This window comes from Buteo buteo, chromosome 13, assembly GCF_964188355.1.
Source record: "Buteo buteo chromosome 13, bButBut1.hap1.1, whole genome shotgun sequence".
Taxonomy (NCBI): Eukaryota; Metazoa; Chordata; class Aves; order Accipitriformes; family Accipitridae; genus Buteo; species Buteo buteo.
In genome coordinates this window covers 5,797,478-5,813,502 of record NC_134183.1, presented here as the reverse complement: position 1 = coordinate 5,813,502, position 16,025 = coordinate 5,797,478, and positions in this window count along the sequence as shown.

Here is a 16,025-nt window from a genome sequence, read left to right as displayed (position 1 = left end):
GCAGCCTCTGGGACACAGGAACTGCCAGCAAATCATCCTGTACCAGGTATGAGAGGCACAGCTGGGAGCACAGACACTTTTCCCTTATTGGGTTTGACTTTCAATTATCTTCCAACTTTTCCAGGTGCAAAACACTGTGAACGTTGCACCCCATAGGAATCTGACTGCCCAGTGCATTAAGGATTTGAAGACTAGGCACCACAAGGCAAGCATGCAGATGTTCTGAGTTCAGGGCATCACATTGGAGGCTGAGAGAGAAAGAAAGAAGGAAAATCTTTCTGAACAGAGAAGGTGCATCTTTAAGACCATTCCTACAAGAAGAGGGGAGAAGAGAAGCAAGGTAGTACTTGCTCCCTGGGAGAAGATACCCATTCAAACCAAGTTTTCAGAAAGCCGCACAGCTATAAGGAGGACTGAGGTATATTGTTTCCAGCTGAGAGCTACTAAAATGAAACCTGTACCCTAGGTGAGCCAGGCAAGGGTCAATAATGCAAGTGCAGTAGCAGGGGAAGCTTTGAGCCTAAAGCAATTCACAGGCACCGAGGACTCCCAAAGGGAAGCAACAGCTTTACTTTTCTTATGATAAACCAAGGATTTCTATCAGCCTGAAGCCTAAACTGTTTCCCTTTTCTACCATGGAAAACCCTTTGCTGGGTTTTTGGTGAGATTTTTAGTTTTTCTTTCTGAAGCTGCTTGTATTAGAGGGTACAGAGGGAAGAAAACACAGTTATCACCCAGGAGCCATAGATTTAATGCATGATATAAATAATTTACTTTGTTTTTCTCTTTCGGTCTGAACTGTCGTCATCTGCAAGGGGCTGAAGAGCCAGGATCCCCCTTCCCACCCTGAGGAGGGCAGGCAGCTGGTTTGGACAGTAGCTCCCAGACTGCCTGGAGTTTTTGACCCTTTGCCCAGCCGCCTTCAGCCCCCCAAGCAGTGGGAATACATTTGCTGGGGAAGTGCTGACCTTTTTGCATGGCAGGAATTCATGGCGATGCTGTGAATGTGAGAAGTGCAGCAACACTTGGTAAGAGATGCCACATTAATGGTAGACCTAACACCAACAGAGGGACTTTCATGTTAAAGAGCTCCACACTTTTAAAAATGAACTTTACACCACTCACAGATCTTGCATGAAATGCAGCCCCATCTGGAGGTGAAGGAGTTAACCAGCCTGTCCCAGATATGCTGCAGGCAGAAGTCAGGGATGGATACAGTGGCAACAGGCATCTATCAAGCACAAAATCAGTGCTTTCATAAAGGGCTTTCAAAAAAATGAAGGGTAGAGCACAGGGTTTTTTGCTGGAGTGTTTGGGGTAGGAATCATTACAGCTGGAGCTGGAATAGTTCAGTCTTGCAAAATTCTGTTTGTATTCTCTCAAGGCAATGAATACTTGCTGGGCAAGCCAAATGCAATTAATTCATGGTAAAAGCTGGCAAGTACAATTCCATCCCCAGGTTTCCACCCTTTGCCTCCATCCTGACACACACATTCTGCCTCCAAAAAAATATATGCTCATCAGGAAAGAAAGCGAGGAGGAGTGCTGTGTCCTGGGCTCCAGCTCTTGCCTCCAGCACTGAGCTCCAATATTCAGCATTCCCAGAGCCAGTCATTTATTCTCTCTGCTTTGGCTGCGGTTAGCTTCTTTTGGGGAGGGGGTGGCAATTAAATTCACAATTAATCACAATTTTAAAGCATTTAACTACTTTTCAGAACAGAGATGTTACAGATGGGGAAGTGTTAGAAGTGAGCAGTAAAATGCTGTGATTAAGCACCTGAAGGTCATGGATGTCCTCTGCATGAAGAAGGGAAAACTTCCTCCCCCCTACCCCCATCCCTTCTTGATAGCACAAATTAAAAACAAAGCCAGCTGTTCAGTCGGGAGTGACTTTAGTTTAAATCTTTCTGTTTCTTGCTCAATAACCCTTTCATTATAAGCTTCCTGCTGGGAAAGTTTGTGAGCCAAGGCATGCTACTGAACACGCAGCATACTGTCTGCAGAGGACAAGCACCCAGTCAGCCTGCATCCACATCTTTGTTGAATCGTTACAATTTCTAGATCTGATGAGGCAAATCAGAGGGTGTTGGTTTAAAAATAAAAATTAAAGAGATTAAAGTACAAGTTGTTCTCCATGAGAAACTAGTCACATGTTGGAAAGTTCTCTAGCAGTTTAAAGAAGAGGCAAGAAACAGAAGGAAGCAGCTCACAGATTTGTGTGCAGCAAGCTGTTTCTTGCCCTGCACAGATTACATTTGTAACATAACCTTTCTAACAGTTTGTTCACCTATGAGATAGCTCCAAAGTCCTTTGAGATCTGTAGGAAATTCCCAAGATCCTGGATGGGCTTTTGCTCAAGTTCTCTATTGTTTGCATAAAGGGAAAAATCTGAATATTGATATAAGCCCAGCAATTTAGAGGCCTTGCTAACAAACACTGGATCTGGGCAATGGCGGATGGTCAGAAAAGTAGCATGGTCCACTGAAAGAGTGTTTACAACTGCTATCTATGGGTCTGGTCACAGCCTAGAACATTTAAGTCATTTATATTTGGTACATAAATTGCAAAATCAAAGAGCATCCCACATTGCCTCTAAAATGACTTCTCCGAAGCACTGTCCTCAGAAGTGAGGTTATCAAAGTCACTCATTCAGCAGCTGGGTGGCATGACTTTGTAAATTTACAGAAAATAACACTATTCAGTGCTACATGCCTACATATATAACTTCAGGGGAAGTTGATATCATGGTGCACAGAGCCCAAACAAACCAGCTGTGGGCTGTGATCTGATGAAAACTGCACGCAGGGAAAGCCTGCTTAGTAATAGCCACAAAATCCAAATACCTACCTGGGCTGGGAGCATTGAGCTTTCCACCTTTCAAATACCTCTAGCTCAATTTTTACTTCTGCTGAACTATAATTAAAGTCAATGACCTCTTGTAAGCTTCAGATCTGTCCATGCAAGCTTTGTTTATACAGACTTGTCAGCAGTTTAAGAAACCATACTTAATTGGGCTGACTACATCCCCACAAGAACACAGCGGTCATTCTTTTCTCTTCAAACACTTCTCAACCCAACACATTACTGAAACCAGAGAGCCCACACCAGTCCTCCTCCCCCAACCGCTTGAGTGTACATTACTTTCAAACAGGTTCACCACCTTCATTCCCAAAGCTGTCACTTTCGCTCACTAGGTTACTCATTTTTGGTGTATTTATTTGCCCAGTGCTGGAATATCCCATGTCTGCTGACATAAGTGATTGCACGGCAGCTGAGGCTCCTCTCCCACACGCAAGAGTGTGTTTAGGCTCTTTTGGGGTTTGCACAGCCCAGACCTCACAGGCAGCTGGACTCGGTTCTGTTAGTCATCGATCAATCTTTCAGTGCAGTGGCTGACAAATTTGTTTTAACACAAGTGTCTAAACAAAAAATCCTACTGCTCTTTTACTGCAAGAGCAAAGGGGGAAAAACCCACCTTTTTTTTTTTCTATAGCGAAACCTGAATGCCAGGTCTGTTTCAAATGATAGAAAACATAAATGTTATGATTATAGAATCTAGCATGCAAGTGGAAGAGGATACTGCCTTCTACCTCAGAGTGAGATTCCACTGTGCAGCTACAAAAACACACTGGGGAAGGTGAAGTCAATGCCAAGTCCTAATGACTTTCAGTAGCACTGAAGTACACTCAGAATTTTATTCCTACAGCAATGGTCTCTTGGGAGAGTATCACACCCCTTCATCTAAGGCCTTCTAAGCTGAGCCTGAGCAAAACGCCATTCCCGGGATTTCATCCAGTAATTTCTTTAATTTGCCAGCAGCCTAAGCTAGAATATACCTTTTAACATAAATCAGATCTATAAAAGTTTTAGAGCAATAGAACAGTCTGCTTAATCTTGCATATTAAATGCAGAACATTCATTAAACAAGCTCATAATGTGCTAATTCGGGGGAATATCTTTTTCCCAAAAGGCTAGCATTACAAAATAGTGTCACTAAATACTACCAGAAAAACAATCCAGTCATCTCTAAAGTTCAGCAGTGTTCATGATGACATTCCTGTCCTGAGACTGCCACCAAGATGTTCTCATACAACCCAGTCATATGGAAATCATAGCTCTCGCAGAGCAGCTGTGTTTTTTGGAAGCGACTTCATGTTTTTGGATGTTGTCTACCACGTGGAATCTAACATCTTCAACAGCAAATAAAGCTCTTCCTTTCATCCCATGCCATATTTCCTCTATGTAATAAAGGTGGTAGATGATTTTTAACTCTACAATGACTTCTTTTTGCTGCCTTCCCTTAAAACACAGGGACTGTATCTCTGTAAATGCCTTAACAAGCTTCTGGTATTTCTAACAACTTGAGCTGAGATTTTACACAAGACTGGAAGGATTCTTTTTCCCACTTGCCTCACATCTGCGCTGGTATGGATCTACTGACTCACTCCAAAATAGTCCCTCTTGTAAGCGAGTTCCTTTCCCAAAACTACATGTTTCATAATGACAGTTCCACCACATGTCTGTTTGGCAGACCACAAGGATTGTTGGCTACCATCTTCGGGAGAGGTCCAGACTGCATGGGACATGCCAAAACACACCCCTGGACCCTGCCCCAGGAGCCATGTGAACCAGCAGCTCGGAGAGCTCCGGGGTTGCTAACGGCCAACACCTCCGCAGCCTCCTGTTATTAAAGTGATGGTTGACAACTCTTGCAAGAGGGTAGTGAGAGAGGACATGTCAGGCTGCAGTGACATGGCGAGACAAAGGGCTGGGGTTCACCTTGTTCACCAGGGGAAGCTGGAAAGAGCTTTGCTTTTCATTAGTGCTTCCCCTTCCCCAGCCATTCCCCCGCGGGCGCAGTCCATGCAGAAGAAGCGATGCTGCTCCCCACATGTTCAGGCAGATGAGCCTGGATACTGCGCCAGCCTGTTGAGTCACAGCACAGTTCCCACAAACATCAGCCAAGACAAAAGCTAACTCTCTAGTCATCCCTCCTGCCCTGGTTGTGCGATAACCAAGTCCTTTCTCAGCCTTCCCTTCTTCAGTAAACAGTGCTCAAGCCTCACTACAAACAACACAGAGAGCTGTCCTTTTATCTGCGCGGGAACATACTTAACAAATAATAAACAAGTGTTTCCATTTGAAATCACAACCATCTGCACATACTGCTATAGCGTATCTGCCATTCTGTCTCACCAGTCAGCTGCTCACCCCTGGAAAGCAGCTGGATCTCCACAAGCACCAAATGGACATGCACCAAACATAGCTAATGAAGCACAGGGCATGCTGCTCTGAGACCCTGCAGTCAGGATCTGCCCCAACTTTTTTGATTTGAGAAGTTGTGCAAGGGACTCCCAGATCCATTGGAGTACGGCTCTTAGCAGTTCAGTTCCTGCAGGTCCAGGTGACCATATTTACTCCCTGGCATGCCAGGAATTGATAAAAGCATTTGACTTCAGCATTTTGGAGTAAACTTCAGACATACACCAGGACGTTCAGCTCATTTTCCTTCTCACCCAGATCCCTCAGGCTAATGGCAAATTGCAGATTTCCCAGAAGTGCCCAAGGATCCAGATGCTTAAAACAGCACCAGGTTCCAAAGGGGCTTTAGGAAAAAGCTTTTTTGGTTTTGTTTTGTTTTAAAATCCCTAAAGGGCTTATGTGTATTTTAAGGTACCTTTGAAAGTGGGAGGTATCTAGGTGCAAGTAATTATGGCACTCGCCTTTGCTTCAAATGGACAGACCTAGAACATCAGTATTTTCCCTTAAGATCTTCATTAAGTGCATTTTCTTTCCAGTTTCCTTACACTGAGAACACTGCTCAAGACCAATGTAAATGCAGTCTTATTAATCAAGTTATGAAGTTCTGCATATAATGGTGGAAAGATGTAAAAATGATCATATATATATATACATTTCAAAAAAACCCATACATTAAACACATTTTCTATCTAGCTTAAAATTAAAGGCAGCAAGAGAGTAAGCTTCTTACCAAAAAGTTAGTAACTCAGCAAGGTAAATAAAAGTATCTAACAGAGCCTAGGTGATGTGTGTCAGATATGTTTTCTTCATATAACTGCTTGAAGGTTGAGCGCCTGACCTCAGAAGCCTTGGTGGGGGTTCCCATTGCAACATCAGGTAAGAACCTGATTTTTGCAACAGTGCTGGCCCACACTAACTTCCCGGGTTTCTTCTTACCGAGGAAGGTGCCCTACACAGTTGGCCAGGAGCTCACTAGTGTGGGCTTGTACCTCCCTCATCATTCTCCTCCACCCCATCAACCACTCATTATTTTATGTAAAGCAGAACATTTTCCTTTAGCCTACACAATAAGGGACTAAATTCAAGAAAATTGCACTAGCAAGACAGGCGAGGAAAAGCAGAACCACTGCCACTAGGTCAGCTGAGGGCAGTTGGACTGCTAACGCTCTCGGGGGGCTGTGAAAAGGACACCCACCTGATGGGTGCTGGAGCACTCAGCTTTCCGGAGGGAAGCAGCATCTGAGGCAGCTGGGGTGCTCGTATATGGGAAGTCCCAAACTTGCTCCAGCAATCACCCACCTGAGACAGCAGCTCAGGGAACATTATGGGGTTGGCATAAGATCATTCAGTTCTTCCACAGACCTAACCCTGCAGTGCTTTTGGAAGAGCTACCCAGATCATTTTGTTTTCTTGGGTAAGACCTGTCTGGAATTGAATATTTGCATACATATATAAACAGATATGCAAGCTGCTGCTAGACAGGAGGGAAGTAACAAGGAAGTAGCCAGGAATTGGGAATAGCTGGGTGTCTTTTAGTTATTTAAGGTATTAGCTGAGCCAATGGGCATGCTTTTCCTGTTTTAGATAGACACAATAAGATAAAGGTCAGCAGGGGAATTGGTTACATTTCTCTTTCCCACGTATAGGTATACTGCTGTGGAGGATGTAATCCTGCCAGAATACTTTAAAGATACAGAATAATTTGGATATTTTAGAAGTATCATATTGGCTTCGTTAGCTCAGAGCACAGTGCTTTATAGGTACCAATTCCCTGTGAAAGCCATAAGAATTTGGGCATTCTGATACTCAAACAGCAAAACTAAATCCTGTTATGCAATTAAGGGATCCCACAGGAAAACTTACTTGCATCAAAGCTAACTACCCTGTATGCTCATCTTTATAAAAGAAAACATCGCATTGTTGGGAAAAATGTATTTTCTAATCAGCTTTCTTATGCTTCAGCAAATAATTGAACTAGAAATCAATCTTAAAGTGCACCAAGAAGCTCAATAAATACCACCAGAAATGATAATTGCTTAGTCCAGGCAACAAGATACTCAGTGGCACTCTTCCAGATCTATTAACATACAAACTTGATACAGACACTAAGCCATGCACAGAACCCACCTTCATTTTAGTGGCTTACCATCTTAATTTGTAATTAAACCCTTTTTTTTTTTTTCCAGTATAGTAAACAATTACAGAAGCACCTCTTTCAGACAAAAAAAAAAAAAAAAAAAAATCACAGTCTTACAAACCTGCATATCCCACGGAGATCAGTAAGAGTTCATGCTGACTTGCAATTACATTTGTAATGCATTCTGGTTCATTAGACACCAATTAAGATCACTGGCAGCTGTAAATAATTCAGTTAATCAATTGTTAGCTTTAAAGTGCAAAGAAAGTGATGCTTCTGATTATAAAAGCACTTTTAAGGATTATATCATTTCTTGAAGTGAGAATATTAAAGGTTGGGTTTTATATATATGTATATACACACACACATATATATAGACATACATATATTCATATGCAGGCATGTATATAAAAGCCCAAGAGAATTTGTTTATGGAGAAATGTAGAAGGACCTTTACAATGGGCGTTCTAAGTGTTGCTTCCTTAGTCTTAAACATGAAATCTAAGACTGACCATGCAAAATACACAGCAGTCTGTCTGAGGTCTCAAGCACATTGTATCTTGTATCCAGGTTCTGTTTTACAGTTTCCTTATTGCTTCCAGAATCGTTACTCTGGAGAACATGCTGTTAACTCAGTAAAAGTCAAAAACCTGCTGTCAAGAGCTCAGGGAAAAGCTATTACAGAAGCCAAAGCTTAAGGTGTGATGTTATTGGAATGTTCCTGAATAAGGAACTTAAAGCAATCAATTTGTTCTACTTTTGTTTTGGAAAGAAAGTAATGAAATATTACTCTTGGGATCCAAAATGAACAAGAGATCCATTCCCTCCCTCTATTGTAAAAAACCCCACATCTTGCAAAATCTGTTTTAATGGCTTATTTCTGGTCCAGGGATTTCAAAATGTATATGGCTATCCTCCAAACCTTCCTTGAAAGACATGAAATAAGACTGTGGTTTTTTTAACTTAGAAAAAATACCCTCATTGTATGCAAATTCCTTCCCTGGCCTATGGGAAAAATACATCATAGTGACCATGAGTTGTGAAACCTTCATTGTACAAACCATGATGTGTGGTTTGAAAGACACCTCATTTCACCTTTCTGCTTGACCAGCTGAGCTATCACTGAAGGGCAGAGGTACAAGAAGTCAAACAGTTTTGGTTCAGGAGTTACATGCATTAGCTTAGGCTTGGTTCAGCAGAGCATTAGCACCCTAATTTAACCGTAAGCATCTCTGTAGTCTTTGCTGAATTTGCAACAACAGCAGAAAGTCATCCCAAAGTGCAGTCCTCACAGTGACTTTTATCTGAACAAATGTATTTAAATGTTTTCCAAATAAAATACGTAGACCAGGGAATAAGAACATTTGATATTGAGTTTAATTGCTATTCTTTGGACGCATTCAAATAATACTAGTTTTTGGAAAGGCTGCTTTCTCAGCTTATTGTGATACTATTAAGAACCTCTGGCATCTGAACAAACTGAGTGTTGAAGAGAAGTGAGCTGGCTTTCTGATATGACAATTTAAAGAATAATGGACTTCTAGTGACAAAGTCTCCATGTTGGGCTATTATGTTAGCAATTATTGCAGAGGAAGTTTGTTTAGGATTTAGGCCCAAGGTTCCCTAAGTGAGGCTTGTAAACAGTGTGGAAGTTGACTTTCCTGTTGGTGATAGAAAGATTGACAGCTAACAGCAACCTTTTGTGTAGCAATGACAACTGTGATTATTTTGCAGTTTCACTGCAATGTGATTAGATTGTAATTAGACTGTGGCTCTGCTGGATTTTTGGATTGCTTAATTGATGGCCCCAAACCAAATGACTTTCACTATGAGAAAAAAAGCCTGAAACTTGAATTCCCTCCCACTGAATTGGTGTAACACATTCTAGTGCAGTTTCATGCTTGTAGCAAAAGAGCTTGCTTTCTTTACGCACTTTTGGATAAAACCCACAGAAAGCATGGAAAAATCCACTAACAGATTCTGCACCTGGGCCTAGGTGACTCTGCCAGATGTATCTGTTACTAAAAATTTCCTCGAATTTGGTTGAGAGAAATGGTTTTCTATTTTGATTTAGAGAATGGTATAAATCTTTCCTCAGTTCCATAAAACTGTCGTGAAGATGAAACTCCTTTTATAATGAAAAAGTACTTGTCAACAGATAGACAACTGTGGGTACAATCTTGGTTTTATGGAAATCTGAAAGTTGCGTTATTATCACTGGTGAAACAAAGATATAATCTGGTGGATTTGGAATAAAGGAAGCGCTGTAGTTTCTTTATATTGTATATTTTTATAGGTGTGTTGCTCAGGGCACATTTCTAAGCTTAGAGAATTAATATTTTCAGATCATCTACATTAGTGAAGAAAAGAGTAAGGTATAACAGGGTGATTGTGTATATGCACAAGGATAATAAGTTGTTTAATTGAACACATGTTAAAAAACAAACAACAAAACAAATAATGTCTGAAAAAATAACTTTGAGAAAATCAAATCAGAATTAATTTCATCAGTTAGGAACAAGTGTCTAATGGGAAGTGTAGCTAATAAGCCCATCCTGGAAATTTTTAAATATATCCAGAAACTTGAGCCACAAGCTTATATTTGGCAAACACTACCAAATGTTCCAACAACATATGATAAGACTGAGTTACATAAACACAACCCATGCATGAGAAAGTTGCCTATTTATGCTTCATATATCAAATAAGATGATGGAAACATGCCAGTATTTAAAAAGATCCTATTAAAAAGTAAAGACTTTTCTTTCCATTCTCTGCAAGAAAGAGTAAATTTAGAGAAGACGGAGACAGGAGCTGACTTCTCTTCTTGGGCCCCCTATCAAGGTCTCCCTTCAAAAAACAGCACAGCTTTTTATTTTCTCCCTTTCTAGCATCTAGGTATGCTCATTGGTCACACGGAAGGAGGCCGCTTTGTGGATGTACATGTTCATTTACACACAGACTTAAAAATCCTCTAAAATGAGCTAATGTTTTAGAATATGTTCTTCCCCCCTTAGGAGCCTGGAGTGTTCCTCTGCATTTCAAGGCCATTCATTAGCAGCTGCCAGCTATGCTACAGGCCCCTCTCTAATCAGTCATTCCATCATCACTTTAGGACACTTGTAATGCTTGACAGGACTTTAATATAAAACTTCCCAAGGCAGTTGTCAGATGGCCATGAGTTCTGACCATGATATAATTCACATGTTCGGGAATGTAATTTCATGCTATGCATGTTGCTGAACTGCAAGCTTTTAGTTCTGACTTCATGGTACTTAATCTCTTCCATGCCAAAAATTGCTTCAATAGCATCTTTTATGTTCAGCTGAACTGCTGCACTAGCCCAAGGGAAAACTTTTTTTCAAGGTGGATTTAAATTTTTCTGGAAAAAAAATCTAATCAGACCATTTAATACAATTTACACTGTTGCTCCTTCCGCCTGTGATGTGCAGAGGATGCAGAATGGCTCTGCCCACCTCACCCCTATCAACGACTGGCACACAGCATCTCTCTCTGCTGGAAATGAGGATTTCTTCTCCTTTCCTGCCCCTAATACCTGTTCTCCAGGGGCTTTTGAGCGACTGGCCTCCCGAACACCTTGCTAGTCTGTTGGAGCTGCACAGGCGTTGGACCACTGGAGATGGCTGCTCCCTGCTGCGCTGTGCCCAACGCACCTACACGGGCAGAGACAGCCCTGCTCTAGGGAGCTTGTGGTCTCACCAGCAAGGCAGATTGAAAAGCACCATCTGGGGTGTGTTCCATCCATAGCACAAAGACTGGCAGGGCCTCACTCCGGGGAAGATCTAGAAATTAAGTATAAATCCCCAAGCACCATCACACCCCCAGGACAACCCTCCTACTACCACTTTTGAGCTGGAAATGAAGAGTGACTTCACAGGGTGTCCTTCACATGGCTCCTTCTCAGACTTCTCCCTGTGATTAAATGATCCCCCTGCACAGCTAGCCTGTCCCAAAGCAGCTAAAATGAGTGGCTGAATGAGATAGAAATAGCAGTCATCCCCCCCAGATGGTGTGTCAAAATCAGGAGCTAACAGTGCCTGAGTCTGAACAATAGCCCTCTAACTCCTGGTAAAAACTGGCCATTTTCGGCAAGAATTGTTTGGAGAGCAAGCTGTGACAACTACTCTCCCAAACACTTCTCTCTCTCACTCGCTCCAAACCATTCTTCAACCCAACCTGATGTTTGCTGTCCTGTGTTCAGACCATAGCTTTCTGTAACAGGGGCTGGCTTCCCAAATACCTGATGTTCAGGGCATGAGTCTAGGGAGATCTGAGGAGAAGATTTTACTTCTTTCAAATGACAGATCTGTGCAAATGAGAACTCTCTCAAAGTACTCTGCAGAGCTGATGCCAGTCACATTTGCAGAGTTCCAGCATTTAACAAAGACTTCACTCTGGGGACAAGAGCATTGTCCAGCAAAGGAGGTGACAGAGACGTCAAATCTATATGCCAGATGTCGGTGTCGTAACTTGTACCGAGACTCCTTTCTCTTTGTACACTTGGCCTCGCTGCCTGCAACGTGCATTTCCCAGCTGGAAAGACCTCGCACACTTCTAACACTGGGAAAAAGAAAATTGCCCAAAGGGAAAAAAGTACAAAAGGTTTGCCTCTGCTACAGGAAACCGAAACTGCCAACAGACTGCTTTGCTGAACTGAGTACGTCGGCAGAATTAGGGTTTAGCAAGGTATCAGCAGTGTGTGCATGGACAGAAACGGACAGAAAGAATTTTCGAAGTCAGGTTATTTTCTCTCAAAACAACACGGAATAGAGAAATAAAAATTCAGGGATTGGAGCTCTTCACAATCCGGAATTTCAATCCATGAAAAATTCCAGGATTGTTCTCATTTTGTTGCCTTCCCCAATCAGGATGCAAATCTCAGTCTTAGGAGTTTATCTATGCGTGGATTTAGGTACAGAGCTTTCATATATGTGTATAATATTTCATTTCAGCACGATGAAAATGTGTCGTGTCATCTTTCTCTTTTTGATCTTTTAAAAACTACGCAGTTGGAAATTAAATGTGTTACTATAATGATTACAATTTTCTGTAAAAATGAATAAGCAACAAAATTGTTACATTTCTGTGAAATGTTTTGAGTTAATCAGATCATCATTTTCCAGTGAAGACTATTCACTTGGGAGTTTCTGACCAGCTGTAACTCTAGCATTTGGAAATCTTTCACCCTAGGAAATTAAAGAATATCAGAACCATGAAAACATGGGAGCATGGCGAAGCGCTGCTTGCGACACTGCAGGGATGCCTATCAGTCGTGGGAGCACCGCGGTGCTGAAGTCTTACTTTCTCATTCTTCTCCTCAATTTGAAAGCCTTCGTACCTCTTAACCCAGAGTATTATATACGCATGAATATATGAGCAGTACACTTGGTGTGCAAACAATTCGAAAACAGCTAAAACTCCAGTAGATGGCGCTCAAAAATATCCAAAATGTGCGTCCCGGTGGGTCTCGCACAGGCCCTTGGTGCTGCGCTAAACGCCTTCGTGCAGGCGGCTGCGGCAGCAGCTCTCGGCACCGCGGTGGTCTGGGGGGGGTCGGTACAAGGTCTGGTCTGGTCTGACACAGCGATGTCACCCTGACTCTGGGAGACAGGAGCCGATCAGAACTGCAGGACCCGTACGCCAAGGTTGGCTCAGCAGCGGCAGGCAGCTGGTGCTCACCAGTGCAATGGGAAATGGGGCCATGCACGTCCCAGTTCCCCCCAGTGCCCCCTTAGCACCCTGCTCTGTCATACGCAGCCATCGGTTGTACTTACTGGTCACTCTCTAGCTCAGCGTGAAGCTAACAGGCAATACACATAAAGTTAATGGATTAAGAGATCCGAGTCCTGTGAAAACAGAGCAAAGTTTTGGCAAAGTGCTGAGATCCAGGGCAGTTGTAGAACACGACTTGCTGGGTAGGGGAATGTCTGTCTGCCAATTCCTGTGCACTTTTGTTGTTTAGCAATGGCCAGTTCTGGTGCCAGTTTTAAATTTTGTAGCTCTGACTGGAAAGAGCTTGTTGTATTACAAAGGCCGTTGAATAGTAATTCTTCAACAGAAGCACAAATGGTTTTACCACCACCAGGGGAATGGTTTTTATTGACCATTTTGACCAAAGACCAGAGTGAAAGTTGATACCATCTGATCAAGTCCTTGGCTGGTGGCCCAAGGGAAATGATCGAACGAGCAGCTCCCCTGAAGTCCCACAAAGCCACTGCCAGAAGGGCATTAGCAACAACATGCTGTGATTCATCAGATGCTCCAGGGAGCCCAGATCTCCTGACTGTCATCTGCTTTATACAAAGCAAAAAAAAAGCCCTTTATCTAGCCAGGGAACAGATACATCACGAGTGGCAATGGTGAAAGCCTTTCCAAGCTGGTTGCCAATGTGCTTCAGTCCTTCTCTGGAGCATTTACCTCTGCTTTAACATTAGCATGAGCAAAACACACATGCGCACATGGATTCTCCCTGATTTGTTTTGTCCCGTCCTGAGCTCCAGGTTTGATGCTTTCACTTCTGGTCACTTTACAGTCCAACTGCACTTTTCTGTGTCTGGAGATAAGTCCTGCTAGTCCTGCCTGGCATGATCAAGCAGCCCAGGCTACAGTGAAGAAGAGGTGGCTGCTCAGAAAAGCCATCATATCCCAGCTGATGTCAGCACGCAGTGGAGCAGAACTTGAGCAGGTCAGTGAATGTGAATGCTGTGCCCAACACATCTTTCACAATACTTGGAGCTGGTGGCAACTGAGGCTACGATGCCTGTCGTGTGCTGTGGTGGAAGAAATGACATCTTTTGCCATGGGAAGGTAAGCTTTTTTTCTAGGTTGTTAGGGTTTTTTCTTTAATTTTAAGAGGCAAATGAAGGTGTTGGTCCTATTACACTTAATCACTCATCTTGCAAGAGCTGAAATGTTAGCAATAACTTGACCATCTTTCTGATCTTTGCACAGGAATGACATTATTCACTGCAGCAGTTTTGCCTTCGGGCAAAAAGGGTAAGGGGTGACAGGAAGGTTTGCTTCAAGCCTGGATTTCATTAAACTTAAGCTGTACCAGTTTTGTTGCAGATCAGGCAACAATCGATCCAGTCATTGGACTTTCTTATGAAAACTATTTATAGGGAAATCGCTAAGAGATCAGGATGTTTCTTTACAAATTTATTTTACAAGCCAGAGTGATGGCTGAAAAGCCCTTTGCTTGTGTGATAGCAGAGGTCATTCTTTGAAGCACCATCAGTTGGTAGGCAAAGAATGGAATTTTGTCTCTATCTAGCTAAAAACAAAACAGAAGTGGCAACACAGATGGTCATATATAACATACCCCATATATTCCCGAGGACTAAGCCTGTTCACACAGACTGTGTATCTGACCCCAGCACTCTTAACTGAGGAGCTCTTGAGTTACATGATGTGAAGTAGAATGGGATTTCAGCTCTACCATTATATGGAAGATGAGGAAAAATGATCATGGCTTCATTCAGAGGAGCAGACATCTCACCACAAGAAGCCAGAGCTAGCTTGTGGGATCAGACGTTTGTTAACCATCAGACTGCAAAGAGCGTGGGGAGATGGTGAGCACTGGCTTTCAAACAAACTTTCATTTCAGCTGCACTCCCAACATGCCCGGCCCTTCCAGCAATTATTCTGGCTCTCAGCCATCAGTCCTGGGAATAAGCTTCCTTTGGGGGAGTGCATTTTTATGCTGCAAGCATTAGAAGTACACATATCTCAGGCTATTTGCCCCTATGTGTAGTCAAAGAAGCGTATGTGTGTATGTATATATGATCTTTTCTCTCTCTTTTTTTTTTTACCAATAAAGAACAACTCAATATATTAAAAAATGGACTAGTGACTTGGGGTTTAAAAATGAGATGTTCTTCAGGACAGCACAAATATCTCCTACAGCTTTCAGATGAGGAGCAAGAGGACTAATATTCCAGATTAATACTCTGAGTACCGCAGAGAAGAATTGCCATTTGAGAACCTAGATTTTGTCACACGTGGTCTGGCAGATGGGAAAGTGGAAATAAGAAATCTTCCTATCCTCCTCTCTGCACCCTGCCCAATGTCTATGAAGGACTTGGGGATGCCAACTATTCAGACTGACAAGGGGCTGCTGGGGTTGTCTTGAAGAACGCACACTTCAGTTTGCACCATGTCACAAACTGAACCCAAGCCTCATTTAAGGATTGATTTGGGCTCCCTTAATTCACCATTTAATCTCCCAAGAGTTTGTCCTGCTAAATACTAATTGAACTACCTTTTCCGGGGACAACAGCGCAGTATCAGGAGAAAGCTAGTCACAAACCATTTCAAGCTGATAGCTTATGTTCCCTCGCCAGTGCATTTCCCTCAAGAAGTGGTGAAAGTTGTTCAATGAAGCTTTTGTGTTCCTTTGGTGAATCTCAGCTAATTCACATACAAGCATACTTTGTACTTTTTTTTCTTTGTTAAGCAGCCATTGTACTATCCAGCACAGGCAAAAGAACAAAGAGCAGCAGGCAGCAAGAATGTGACACCATCTCTTCCCATGCAGCTCTGTTGCTGCGGCTCAGCTGGCTGGATGTTATTTTAGTGGCTGTGCATCCCACCCATGCGTTTCTGT